Source organism: Macrobrachium nipponense, chromosome 20, assembly GCF_015104395.2.
Source record: "Macrobrachium nipponense isolate FS-2020 chromosome 20, ASM1510439v2, whole genome shotgun sequence".
NCBI lineage: Eukaryota > Metazoa > Arthropoda > Malacostraca > Decapoda > Palaemonidae > Macrobrachium > Macrobrachium nipponense.
In genome coordinates, this window is record NC_061089.1 from 63,558,162 (window position 1) to 63,572,223 (window position 14,062).

Sequence of the window (14,062 nt, forward strand, 5' to 3'; positions counted from 1 at the left end):
ATACTGCCAAACACAAGAAGAAAGCAAAATCAGGAGAGCCATCTTTGGAGGCTCCAAGACTGCAAAATGGTATGTAGACACCACAAAACTGCAACCACACAGCATACCAAAGAACATGGCACGAGCACTAGCGGTAATAACACATCGGCAAAGACTCGAATACCAATGCGCATGGTAAAGAATAGAAGGCGACCCCAAACCATGTCAATACTGCAAAACGATCACAGAAGAACTACTGGAACACTACATATTACACTGCCCAGAAACACAACAGCTAAGACAAAGTTACAAAGGAAATGAACAATCAGTCACTCAAATAACAAGGCACATCCTGACCAACACCCAACAGCTTGCTGGCTTCCTAAGCTCCTACCCACCACCAAGGTAAGTGCAAGACACTGTCCTGACTAGCATCACACGGTGTCATCAGTCAAAACAACTTCCACCTCCCAATACCTCTATCTACTCACATACAAGCCATAAAACACAGAACAACAAACCACCCACTCAATGTATGACAGACACAAAGACTCGCCAACATCAACCTTCATCACCTAACATCCAAAAGCAAAGCACCAACTCTTCTAACACTTTTCACCACCCCTCACCCCATCCACATCAATCCTTCAGGATCACTCATCAAACAACACATACAACCACCCACTAGAAATAGGAATGAAATAAGGAACATGCTTACGGACCTCACAAACTAATTAATTAGCAATCTTTTCTTCAGACTCAAACACTTCTTTTTTCCAATCTGTTGGCCTCTCCGACTCGCCAACATTCACTACTACTGCACTTTTCCTACCACTGAAGGGCACCTTAGGTTTTAAAAAGGTTGAACAACCTTACCCATCAAATGTTTCTTTCCAATATCACACTCATCAATCTCATTCATTATCACCAAATAAAGGTTCATATCCTACCCATACCAAATTCTCACCATCTTGAATTACGGGCTGCTCTGTGAGCAAGAGCCCGTGCTGACACAAAGTCAGCTTAATCAAAAACAACAACAACCACTGGAATTCAATTCCTCAGTGGTCATCGCTTGATAATGTCCTGTGGATCAGGAAGAAACGTCGCGTGAGAGAGAGAGAGAGAGAGAGAGAGAGAGAGAGACCTTACCTTACCTTACAGACCTTACATCTTGTTCGGGTTGCCCCAGGTCCCTCAGTGTGAGGCACCTCTAATGTCTACCAGAGAGTTGCTAGTACATCTTCCGGTATATTTTGCATCTTCCAATCTTGGATGGTCTGGGATGCAGTTTAGATATTTGTCGAGCTTATTCTTAAACACATCTACGCTCACTCCTGATATATTCCTCAGATGAGCTGGCAACGCATTGAATAGACGCTGCATTATCGATGCTGGTGCGTAGAGAGAGAGAGAGAGAATTGTATAAGCAATAATAAACCAAATGACTCAACCGAATTTTACCATGCCCTTTGGTGCGTTGCTCGCCAGTCTAAGCAACAACGAGAAAGCTGTCATCAGAAAAATAGAGAAGACTCTCTACAAGACTAATAGTGCTGAAGCAGCTGTCATTTTTAACAAAGTAATAATAATAATAATAATAATAATAATAATAATAATAAAGTCGATATAAAGATTCATTTATGTACGAAGTTTAATCTCTGAAATAATGCCGACTATAATCATTAAAAGAAATCTTGCCATGTAAATTAAATATATAATTCAGCTATGATATGATCCAACCGTAACAAAACTGCACATACAACAACAGATTCTCACAATACATCTTATTTGCTAAAACAGAGGCTAGTAGTTCCTCAATTTGAATACATTTCTTCCGAGGCTTTCTGTAATTTATTTTAAAAGAAGACAAAACTACAGGGATGGAAATAGATTGCTACCACAACTTTTGTTTTATAAAGCAATAACGAAAACAGTATGAGCAATGGAAATGACATGTAAGATGGAGAATAGGATCAGTGAGGTCTGGTCTTAAATATTTAGGAACGATGCTAGCCAATAAAGCCATAAGGGGAATTAGGGAAGTTCTAGGTATAGATGAGATAATGATGAAGAAGGTATGTGAGGCGGGTTGGACATTTATTAGGTACCGTCCCCACGTGAAGAGTAAGGGACCAGAAAAGTTAAAAGACACGGGCTGCCGTAGATGAGTACTATGGGAAGGAGGGATGGCGATGAGCGGACGTTTGTCGAGGTGAAAGCAAAGAAAAGACATGAGTGGTAGAATTTGAGTGCCCTATTAAGGCGATGATGATCGTGGTGAATTTATGTGATTTCATTTTTCACAATTCAAATATGAGTAAATTTACCCTGAAATTTATTCGCGGTAAAAGTAATGATTTAATAACACAGCTATGACAAAATTTCAACGATAAAAATCAATTTCCACAAAGCAAATTGTCAGCTGAAGTAAGAATTAGTATTCAAACGTAAGCAATTTACTTCTCAAAGTTGTTTAGATTTATTCAAAGCAACAACAATTAATCTAGATTCTAGAGTCTTGACAAATTCAACTGAAGGCATAGTTCATTTATATATATCATAATATATATATATATATATATATATATATATATATATATATATATATGCTTAAAAAAATCACAGTAGATGCACGTGACTTCATAAATAAGCAAAAGCTCCCACAGGAAAATGATAGTCAGAAATCCAGCGCTTTCGTCTTTACTCAGACATTATCGAAAGCGCTTGGATTTCTGACTATATTTTCCTGTGGAATTCGATATACTCATATATATATATACTATATATATATATATATATATATATATATATATATATATATATATATATATATAAAGTGAATTATAACAATATATTTCAGCCGCCAAGCTGGGCATGACCATTTTCTTAAACCTAAACACAAAACGTTCTGTTGTAAAAAGTTGTTTTGCATCCCATTAAAAGTTGCATAAAAACAACAACTGATGAAACTTACGCCCTTCGTCCTGCTCAGCCGAAGCCTTTTTAAAGAGAACGGACGCAAGCAACAGAGTGACAAAGGCGTTCAAGCAAATCCCGAACATATTTCTCCTTCGAGTATCTGTCAACCACTGAAACGCAAACTTTGATAACCAAGAGAATCCAAATCAGTGTTTTGACTTAAGGCACTTTTAGTAATTGTTTTAACAACCACACGTGTAGATCGCTGTGTCTTCCAGACTGTGGCCACAGTCCCTTCACACTGAAGGTAATTCCGGTACTGACTGGTGAGGATGGGTTGGCTTGGAGCGAGGGAAGTACCGAATACTAATGAAAATCATGTCAGGTGAGTCAGTTCATTTTTATGCTGGAAAAGCTTAGTAACCGTTCTTGATTTTATTATTATGAAGACACTTTTCTTAGGCTTTTCATTCGTTCCTAATCTGACATAAATTGTACCAAGTTCCGTAATCATGCATATACGGTATAAATCTGGTTTCATTTCTACCTTTGATTTATTTCCCATTTTCTGTAGCATTCGTTTCATGCCTCTCGTGATTAGCCCTGCTCAAGGTCATGATGCTCCGGACAAAACCTTCGATGTGCGTTGCTTTTATTGCAAACAAAAACAACCAGCCGTTTTTGGCGGTTGCAAGCATTTTACCGACTTCCACCATTTCGCCGGAGGCAGAGGTTGCTTCAGGATTCCGGTTTATCTATCTTTGCTTGTAGAGAGCATCAGCGTCTAGTGTGACTGTTTTATCCTGAGGCGGCACCCTCCTCCCACCCACCCCCGCACACTCTCTCTTTGTCTCTCTGCTCTCTCTCTTCCTATTGAAATTTTTTCGATCTGGGTCTATTTACCTTCTCTCTCCTCTCTCCCTCCGTTTCTCTCTCTCTCGTCTCTCGCGCTTATTCAATTTTTTAGTTGTTAGCTGGTACTAGGTTTGAACCTTGCTCGTCTCTGCTCTCTCTCTCTCGTCGTCTCTCTCTCTCTCTCTCTCTTATTCCAAATTTTGCATGTCCTATTTACTTTCTCTCTCTCTCTCTCTTCTCGGGTCTCTCTCTCTGTTTCTTTGCTTCTCGCCCCTCCTCTTCTCGCTCTCTCTACCTATTCAGTTTTTTTATCATCTATTTACCTTCTCTCTTCTCTTCTCATCTCTTCCTCTCGATCCGGCTCTCTCTCTCTCTCTCTCAGCAGAAAAATATGTTTTTCGGCGTCAAAGCATTATTGAATTGCAACTTTTACTCAAAGGCACGAACGAGGTTTAGAAGAAATCTGTACATGACAATTATTAAATCGAATTGAGTCTTCATGTATGAATCAATTTCTCTCTCTCTCTCTCTCTCTCTCTCTCTCTCTCTCTCTCTCTCTCTCTCTCTCTCTCTCTCAGAGAAAGTGATATCTGCTTTAAGAGTCTTATCACTTGATAATCTGAATCCCAATATGAATGTTACATACATAAGGACGCAACGCCCATATACTGAATGAACGGAAGAGAAAAAAACACAGTAATGAATATTGCAACATCGGTTGCTTCCTGTGATTCATAGGATGTTTTTTTATATTCAAAAAGAATTCGTTCACTCATAGTCTGGTCTCTCTGTCATGTTACAAAGCTCTGATAGCTTTAATATGGTAAACTGAACAATCAATATTTACTGAATTTTACAAACAATATAAATAGACGGATTAATTAAGAATAATTCTAGTTGCTGTTATTTTTAGAAACGTTGTGTGTATGGACGTTTCAGTTATAATGCAAATATCACTTCAATATTTATTTACTCTCAGAATTAGATATCGTTACTGAGAGTCTCTGTATTATCTTGATTAAATAGAATTCCGAAATTCGACAGCAGTAGGTATCATAATGTTCTCTTTCGACACGCTTACAACTCTTATAACTGTTATTTAGTTATCACTAAAAAAAAAACCACTGCAACAGTTTTATTAATTTTGATGAAGTTTACTTAGACTAATATTACTACAAGCCAAATAGTAATATTTGTAATGTATTCTTAATGAAATTCAGTTTTTACTGCTCGTTTACTATGCTAAAACCACTTATTATTATTATTATTATTATTATTATTATTATTATTATTATTATTATTATATTATTATTTATTAATTAATAATAATAATAACTAATAATAATAAAATAATAATAATAATAATAATAATGATAATAACAATAACAATAATAATAATAATGATTCTCTGGGACTATGGTATCAGAACAGATAGGGTGATACGTGCAAATAGACCAGACGTGACGTTGATTGACAAAGTCAAGAAGAAAGTATCACTCAATGATGTCGCAACACCATGGGACACCAGAGTTGAAGAAAGAGAGGGAGGGAAAAATGGATAAGTATCAAGATCTGAAAATAGAAATAAGAAGGATATGGGATATGCCAGTGGAAATTGTACCCATAATCATAGGAGCACTAGGTACGACCCCAAGATCCCTGAAAAGGAATCTAGAAAAACTAGAGGCTGAAGTAGCTCCAGGACTCATGCAAAAGAGTGTGATCCTAGAAACGGCGCACATAGTAAGAAAAGTGATGGACTCCTAAGGAGGCAGGATGCAACCCGGAACCCCACACTATAAAAACCACCCAGTTGAATTGGAGGACTGTGACAGAGCAAAAAAAAAAAATTATTATTATTATTATTATTAGAACATTAATAATAATAACAGATTCTCTTTGGAATATCTAGTAAACATCAGTTACTATTATCCTGCGATGTAGATCCCTCCGCATACAATTTATATTCATGGTTTATCGCAATAACATTAATCCAAGGTCATTATTAGTATTCCCAATAGGTAGGAGTGTGAAGGTAACTTGGTTTATCGTTGCTGACGTGTAGTCATTACTTTTTTGTCATTCTATGTGGCTTTCCAGCGGCGTATTTATCAATCTATTTATCTGTCTATTTTGTTCCGAAACAATTTTTACGAATATAGTGATAAAAATAGAAGCAGAGTAAGATCATATTAAAAGTCAGTAGGAAGATTATCTTTGAAAGGCATCACGGCGCCTAGACAATACGAAGATGCAAATGCTATAAATCCCACAAGGGGTGTTGCCGTCAGTGCACCTCACGTGGTGCACTGTAGGCATTACTAATGTTTATTGGCAGCGTCCCTTCGGGCTCTAGCCACACGCACGTTCTAGTCTTTTAATTTACTTCCATTCTTGCTTCGTGTTCAGCTTGCTGTTCAACAATTCCAACTACCTCTTTTCACTGCCTTAAGCACTGAATGACTGACAGAGGCCCAGGGGTAGGCTTTACAAGGAACTTTCTTGCATAAAATGCCATTTAAAGGAAAACTGACTATCGGTACCAATGCGTCTTATTTAACAGGAAAAATGAGATTTACCTTTGCTTGTGTCTGCTGTCTACGTAATATCTTCTCTTGTCCTTCCTCCATCATTACCCATTGTCCTTTTCGCCTTACCTCTCCTTCATTTACTTACTTGCCGGTATCCTACAAATCCTAATGTGATTTGAAAGGGCCAATTCACTAACACTCCCTCGGGTGTCTAACAAAGAGCTTCATTCCAAGTTAATTAGCTGCTCAATTCCGTAGGTTAGGCCTGTTATTGCAGTTCCATAGAGAATCTTCCCTGTAGTCCTTTCTGGAACGGCGAATGGCAGTACGGTTTCAGAGGTGTCAGCCTGGAAAGGCAGTTTCACGGGGATAAGTCTGGAAAGGGACCGTGGCCGTATTACTTCCTCATTGCCAGCACAGCATTCTTGGTAAGACTTGACGCAGAGTAATTTCTGAAATGACGATATGCGCTGTAGACTTTCCAGTAGTGATTCTGAAATAGCAACTTCTTGGGAACAGCCAGGTCTAGGCCCTTTTAGCCTTGCTCAGATTTTAGGAAAATGATGTCCATATGACATAATTTTGTCCTATGGACCTTGACATAACATAAGATTTCTATTAGATGCTTACTAGTATTACGATATCGTGACGACTTTCACAGTTTTAACCATTTGTGAAAATAGATTACTGGACCATTTTAGATTCTTTAAGAGTCTTCGCCTGCCAAAAATTGAAATTGCTAACGAAAAACTTGTATCCTCTTTGAACCTTTCAAAAGTAAAATAGCAATGCTGGTGAGCTAATAGGTGGTGTATAAAGGCAGGATCAAATAAATATAGCATCGCTAAAACATTTGTGCTCTCATTGGTGAAAACAATAAGTTTTATAAGCTTTATTACATTGACAAAACCATAGAGCAAGTCGTTTGTCAGTGCCTACATCTTTTTTTATTGCAACGATCAATAAATAAAATATAGGAATTGACAACTGACTTGCTGTATGGTTTTGTCATTGTGGTACAACCTTATGAACTTTTTTTTTGCTTACCAATGAAAGCAAAAATGTTTTAACGATGCTATATTTACTTTGAGTTTGCTTTTATAACGATTGCGTTGCACCATCTAAAAACTCACCAGCATTGCAGTTTCCTCTTGACTGTAAAAAATAAATTAACTACTTTAAACCGTTTGTATGTTATTTCAATATAAGACCGAAGTTTGTGCTTACAAAACTCTCTCTCTCTCTCTCTCTCTCTCTCTCTCTCTCTCTCTCTCAAAGACTTTCATTTTAACTTTTTTCTTTTCTTTTTTACAGAGGGCATTCACAGAAGTGATTTATTAATCCATTATCCTCTTAGTCTGCTGCTTGATTTATAGCGGCGCAGTACCCTCCGCTTTTATGGCATTAATAAAAAAAATGGTTAGAAAAATCCTATTTAGGTAACCAAAGGGAATAGTAAAGCAATTACTTAATAAAAAAAACACTTATATATATATATATATATATATATATATATTATTATTAGATGTATGTGTTTGTGTGCTGTGCGCGTGGGTACCTGTAAGGTGTTTCATTAATATGAAGGGACATTTCGCAATATCAAGTATAGCATAATTTTGCTCATATTTTGAAGGCTGCTAAACAATGAATGTATGGGATAAATAACTTATACCTAAGAATATTAATAACCTGTGCATAAACGCTGCTTGTTTCTGACTTAGAAGATAAAAGTTATATGGAAATCGGGCAATCTCCTGAGTACCCTTTTCTGTTCCCTTTTCTAACCATTCGTAAGTCAGTTTAGTTTAGCCAGCAGAAGGAAGTTTACGTTAATGAGTCTAAGAATGTTCGTTTTTGATGCTATAAAGCAAGTGGGTAAATATATTACAGATAAAGTATATATTTTTCTAGCACAATTGCCGTAATCCTCTTTATAATTGAAATTCTTTAGAGTGGCCTTTTGCCTTCTTGTCATGATTTTGTTCTGAAGATATTAGAGAAAGTTAAAATGTTCCGTAAAATTACCACAATAAAATCAGTCAAATACAAACTCTCTCTCTCTCTCTCTCTCTCTCTCTCTCTCTCTCTCTCTCTCTCTCTCTGAACTCAGAATTTAATTTCAAGCAAACTCCAAAAGTTTATAATTAGATACCGTTGAATGTGTGAATATCATTAAGAAAGAGAGTGAGAGAGAGGGGGGGGGGGGGCGTGGGCGGAGGGGTAGCGGGGTGGCGGTTGAGTAGTAAGGAGGAAGGGCAAGGGCGTTAGAAGCTTAAAAGGTCCTCTGGCGATAAATTATGATGGAGCTTCATTAAGAGGATCTATTCTAGGGGCTACCTCGTCAGGAGAAAACAAGACCTTCCACTTTGATCCTCTGAAGGTATTTCTGTTGACAAGGGAAGGCAGAGAAATTGCGATTGAACGAGATGTTAGTATAAGGAATATTTTGTCGTGCTCGTGCATCAAAACAAACACACAAATACTCGCCTATATCTATAACGGTTCCTATTTATACACACACACACACACACACACACACACACATATATATATATATATATATATATATATTATATATATATATATATATATATATATATATATATATATATAAATAAATATATATGTGTGTGTGTGTGTGTGTATTGATAAAGCCAGCAGTGGCCAGAGTAGATTATTATACAAAAGTATATATTTTCTAGAATATGCATGTGTATGCATGTTTACATTGCATACACACTAGATAAACAGAAAGAAGCCAAAATATCCAGAGTGTAATTGTGGAATAAAAATAAAATACGTAATATATAAAACTCTTAAGACTTTCACTTAGCATTTGCATGATGCAAAATTATTATTGCTACTTTGTGAAACCTGAAAGAAAAAAGTGTAAAAAAGCAAACTTCTCCAGCTATAAGAAATGAAAAGGACGTCTGGGCTAATTATTAAAGAGAAGTAAGAGGAGTCACTTTTTGATAAAACAAGAAAGTATTCCTAACAATGTAGTTTTACTTTTGTTTATTTTCGTTCATATATTTACACTTCGTCCGGCATTTCAGAAGTTATACTTGTTAATTCAATGTACGTCCGAGATTACATGATCAAGAATTCCTGTTTGACTGGACGTCAATTTGTCGTGGTAAGCTCTCACGCTTCTTTGTTGGCCTTGTTTAGTTCCGGTTCTATCTTTTGTGTGTGTTTGTTTTTTTTTCTTTTAGTTGGGGGGGGGGGGGTGGTGGGGGTCTGGACGAAAGCCATAAGAATGGATATCCTTTCCTATTTATTTGTTATTTTTTTCTTTATGAATAGAAATACTTTCTTACTGAATGCAATATAGATATATAATATATATATATATATATATATATATATATATATATATATATATATATATATATATATATCTATATATATATATATATATATATATATATATATATATATATAAAGGCCCTTTACTGCCTAAGTAAAGGGTCCGAATAGGACCGAAAGTACTCGGCTAACTCGCTTTTTCATCTTTTTCCTTCGTGGCAAAAAAAAACCTTTATTTATACATAGCATCACGTTTTATATACTTCGTGATCAAATTATTCATATATATATATATATATATATATATATATATATATATATATATATATACATAATATATACACTATAATGTACATATATGCATATATATACATACATACATGAACTTATATTATACGTAAATATATAATATATATATAATATTATATTATATATCTATATAATATTATTATATTAATATATATATATATTATATATTAAAAATTATATCTATATATATATATATATATATATATAGATATATATATATAATATATATATATATATATGTGTGTGTGTGTGTGTGTGTGTGTGTATACATTCTCTCTCTCTCCTCTCTCTCTCTCTCTCTCTCTCTCTCTCTTCTCTATATATATATATATATATATATTATATATATATATATATATATATATATATATAAATATATGAGATAAACAACTTGAAAGAAAAATCTGTTGTAATTAGTTAAGTAGCTTTGTTTGTGCTCTAGGCTGCAGCTCTCGTTTCTTCATCCTAATTGTTATTGTGTCCTGCAACCGTTAGTCCTGTGATATTCATTCCCTTGCAATACCATTTACATGTATAACAATGCTATCACGTTCTCACCCACGATTTCTCCTTTTGCTGTTTTGCTGTAACGGAACAAGTAGCGGTATTCTCTCTGCCACCGACTATTTGATTAAATTATTTAGCTGTTTTTTTAACGTTAGTTTCTCCTCTTATTTATTTGGTATACAATCATCCGATGCTTTTATGAATGAAATCTAGATATTTCAACATGACTCTTAATAAACAGTTCTCCATGCCTGGGTGTCGTAACCCCACGCTCGCGGGACAGAAGTGGCCCACTTGACTTTTAGTGGTTACGGGCTCCAAATCTAAATAAAAATAAAGTTTATTCGTATACAGCTTTCCTAAATATTTGCCAACACTTAGCACATGTATAGCTGTTCGTCTTTACCAGGCCGATGACTTAGTCAAAAGTATATCAACTTAGTAGCTCAAACGTCATTGTTAGTCGAATTCCGGCAAAAAAAAAAAAAAAAAAAAAAAAAAGGAGGTTTGGCGTTATATACTCGTAATTCAGATACATTCGTATGACACCAAAACAAAAACCTCACATCCGCAGGTCGGAAATATTTTCATTTGTGTAATAGGTGTATCCACCGCCCAGTCACATCCCTAATAAACACCAAAAGTCACTATAGTCGAAACAAAATGAAATTGTTCCAAAGTTAATTATGTCACAGACCAACTTGTTTTTGGTCACTGGTCTATCCTCTCCCATTTAGAGTCATTTCGACGGAGGCCCCTGTATGATTTGGAAATCAGGAAAATTAAGCCATTTTGGATTGCTTATGCAAAAGAGAGTTTGAAACACAAGCTCGGTAAAGATTGCGTACCCACAAAATTGATTCTATTTTCCATAGATAATGAGAGTAGAAACTGTATGTAATTCGGAGGCAATGTTTTTTTTCTTACATGTAATGTCAGAGATAATGTGAAGCCTGCTTTAAAGCTGCCAGTGCTAAGATCAGATTCCATTGCTTCTGCGTAAACATTTCAAGGCACGTCATTGTCATCTCAGAGAGTAAGTTCATAATATTTCCAGAGGGTTGTACTATGAATTCAAGCAGTCCTTGGATAGATGTACATCGCACTTACAGTAGTAAAAAAGGCACGGAAAAATTAATTTTAAAAAAATTTCGCAATCATTTTTAATTTTACAATACTATTTCACCTGTAAGATGAGGATTCGGGTTTTGACTGTGGTCAATGGTGTACCTACAAAGTCATCCAACCGTTTTTTCACCAGGTAATAGAAGTGTGTGGAAAAGGGCTTGGGTGCTAATCAGATATGTATATGTACGGTCTGGAGGCCATTGTGCGACAGAAGAACTTACAAATTAGCTACTGAAGAATAATCTCTCCACTCTTCTCCATATTCCAAAATTGAGAACCTTTCTCCGTACTTTTAAGTGATCTTAATCATTACTTTCATAGTGTCCGCCCCCATCCGAAAAAGATAAAGTGCTAAGTTTCCATTTGCTGTCACTTGGAAAATTGAGTTTCTTAAGTAGGCGGCGGAGCGAATGTGGAAGATCAAACGAAATACACTGCATTGTGTTGACTGATATTCTGACGAGTATATCATTCTTTTTTTTTTTTCATTTAAGAAATATGTTTTTTGTCTACATATTATTAAAAGCTAACCCAGAAAAAACTCTCTCGTCTAGTATGGAATATATTACACACACACACACACACACACACACACACACACAGAGAGAGAGAGAGAGAGAGAGAGAGAGAGAGAGAGAGAGAGAGAGAGAGAATAATTCAGTTCTCTGAACCGAATCGACATCATCAGGAATTGTAGATCAATTACGATTACTTGTCAACAACGATGGCGAGTCATGTACAGGAATACTGGAAAGCGGCATATACGAAATCATTTATTAGGAGTCTTACAGAGGTCGGTTGGTTTAGATTAACCTGGCCTTATACCAACACAGGCCCTACCCTAATCCAGTCCATAAATGTAGCACGGTGTGCAAGGGAGTAGGAGGCTTGATGAGGACCTTCGGATTCTATCAACCAACAGACTCAGTTTACAGTAACAGTTGCATATTTAGCAACTTGCAGACGGACACTTGTCGAGCATATTAACAGAGGGTATGGGTACTCATGAAGCTGAATTTTAATTCTAATTTGGGCAAAAGAAAAAGTATACCAATCACTATTCTACCCAAGTTGGAGATATCTAGCTTTTATCATTCTGTTTTAGGAGAGAGAGAGAGAGAGAGAGAGAGAGAGAGAGAGAGAGAGAGAGAGAGACGGTTTCTTTGTATTTACCAGATCAGCAAATCCATTTTTCTAAGGTACATTATACACACGCGAGCGTGCACGCGCGCGCACACACACACACACACACACACACACACACACACACACACACATATATATATATATATATATATATATATATATATATATATATATATATATATATAATTATATATATATATATTTATATATATATAATTTATATATATATATATAGTGTGTTGTGTGTGTGTGTGTGTGTATGTGTGTGTGGTTGTATGTATGTATGTATGTATGAATGCATATACGTATATATTTATATGTGAGTGTTCGTGTAAGAATGAGAACTGCATAAAATTGTACTATGTCTGAAGTACAATTTAGCTTAATAATACAGCTCCATTACACTTACATAGCGCTTACACGGTCAACACCTCTCTCTCTCTCTCTCTCTCTCTCTCTCTCTCTCTCTCTCTCTCTCTCTCTCTCTCTCTCTCTCTCATCTCCGTTCTGTCGCCGCTTTTGATCTCTTAAAACCTCTTTTTGTAGCTTATGGGCCACTGTCTAAAGAGATCATCTCCCTCTCATTACCAAGCAATTATCGCCGAGCAGTTGAAAAAAAAAAATTTCCCGAACCGAAGTCTTTGTTTAGTTCATATTACTGCTTTTAGAATAATGTGATTTTGTTCTAGATTTTGATCTGTTTTATGTACTGTAAAGCACTTGTAATTTTTTTTAATACGAGGGATTGTATAATTCAAAATTATTACATGAAGAGGTTTTAGTTGGAAGTATGTTATTTTTGTATAAGTGGGTACAATATTAGACTGAAGAATTAGCCTGAATATTGTGTGTGTGTGAGAGAGAGAGAGAGAGAGAGAGAGAGAGAGAGAGAGAGAGAGAGAGAGAGAGAACTTCTGAAATTAAGGACATGGGCAAACACCATTCATTTAATCAAATTTAATCCGTCTTGGAGAGTTGAATCTTAGACTTCGAATTTCTTCATTCGAAAATGTCCTGAATTCAGCTCTTTCGTCTTGTCTCGCATCCGGGTGTATCGATACTACTGAAAGTGATTGGTTACGTAAAAGCGGGTTCAAATACCATCTCCCAACCATTCATGGACGTTACGCAATGATGATGAGATTATATTAGAAGTTAATTCCGGAAAATTTTGAACTACAGCTCAACAAACCCTCATCCTTTGTTCCGGGGGGTACAGTGTGGAAAAAGCGAACTCTAGATTTATTTGGAACTCTCTAGCTTGTTCTGTTTCCTTTTTTAATGATTCTCGACATATCTTACAGATTAGTTTGTGTCATATCAGAGAAATAGCCTTATCACGTCTTCCAGGGAATAAGCCATCTTCGTGGTAG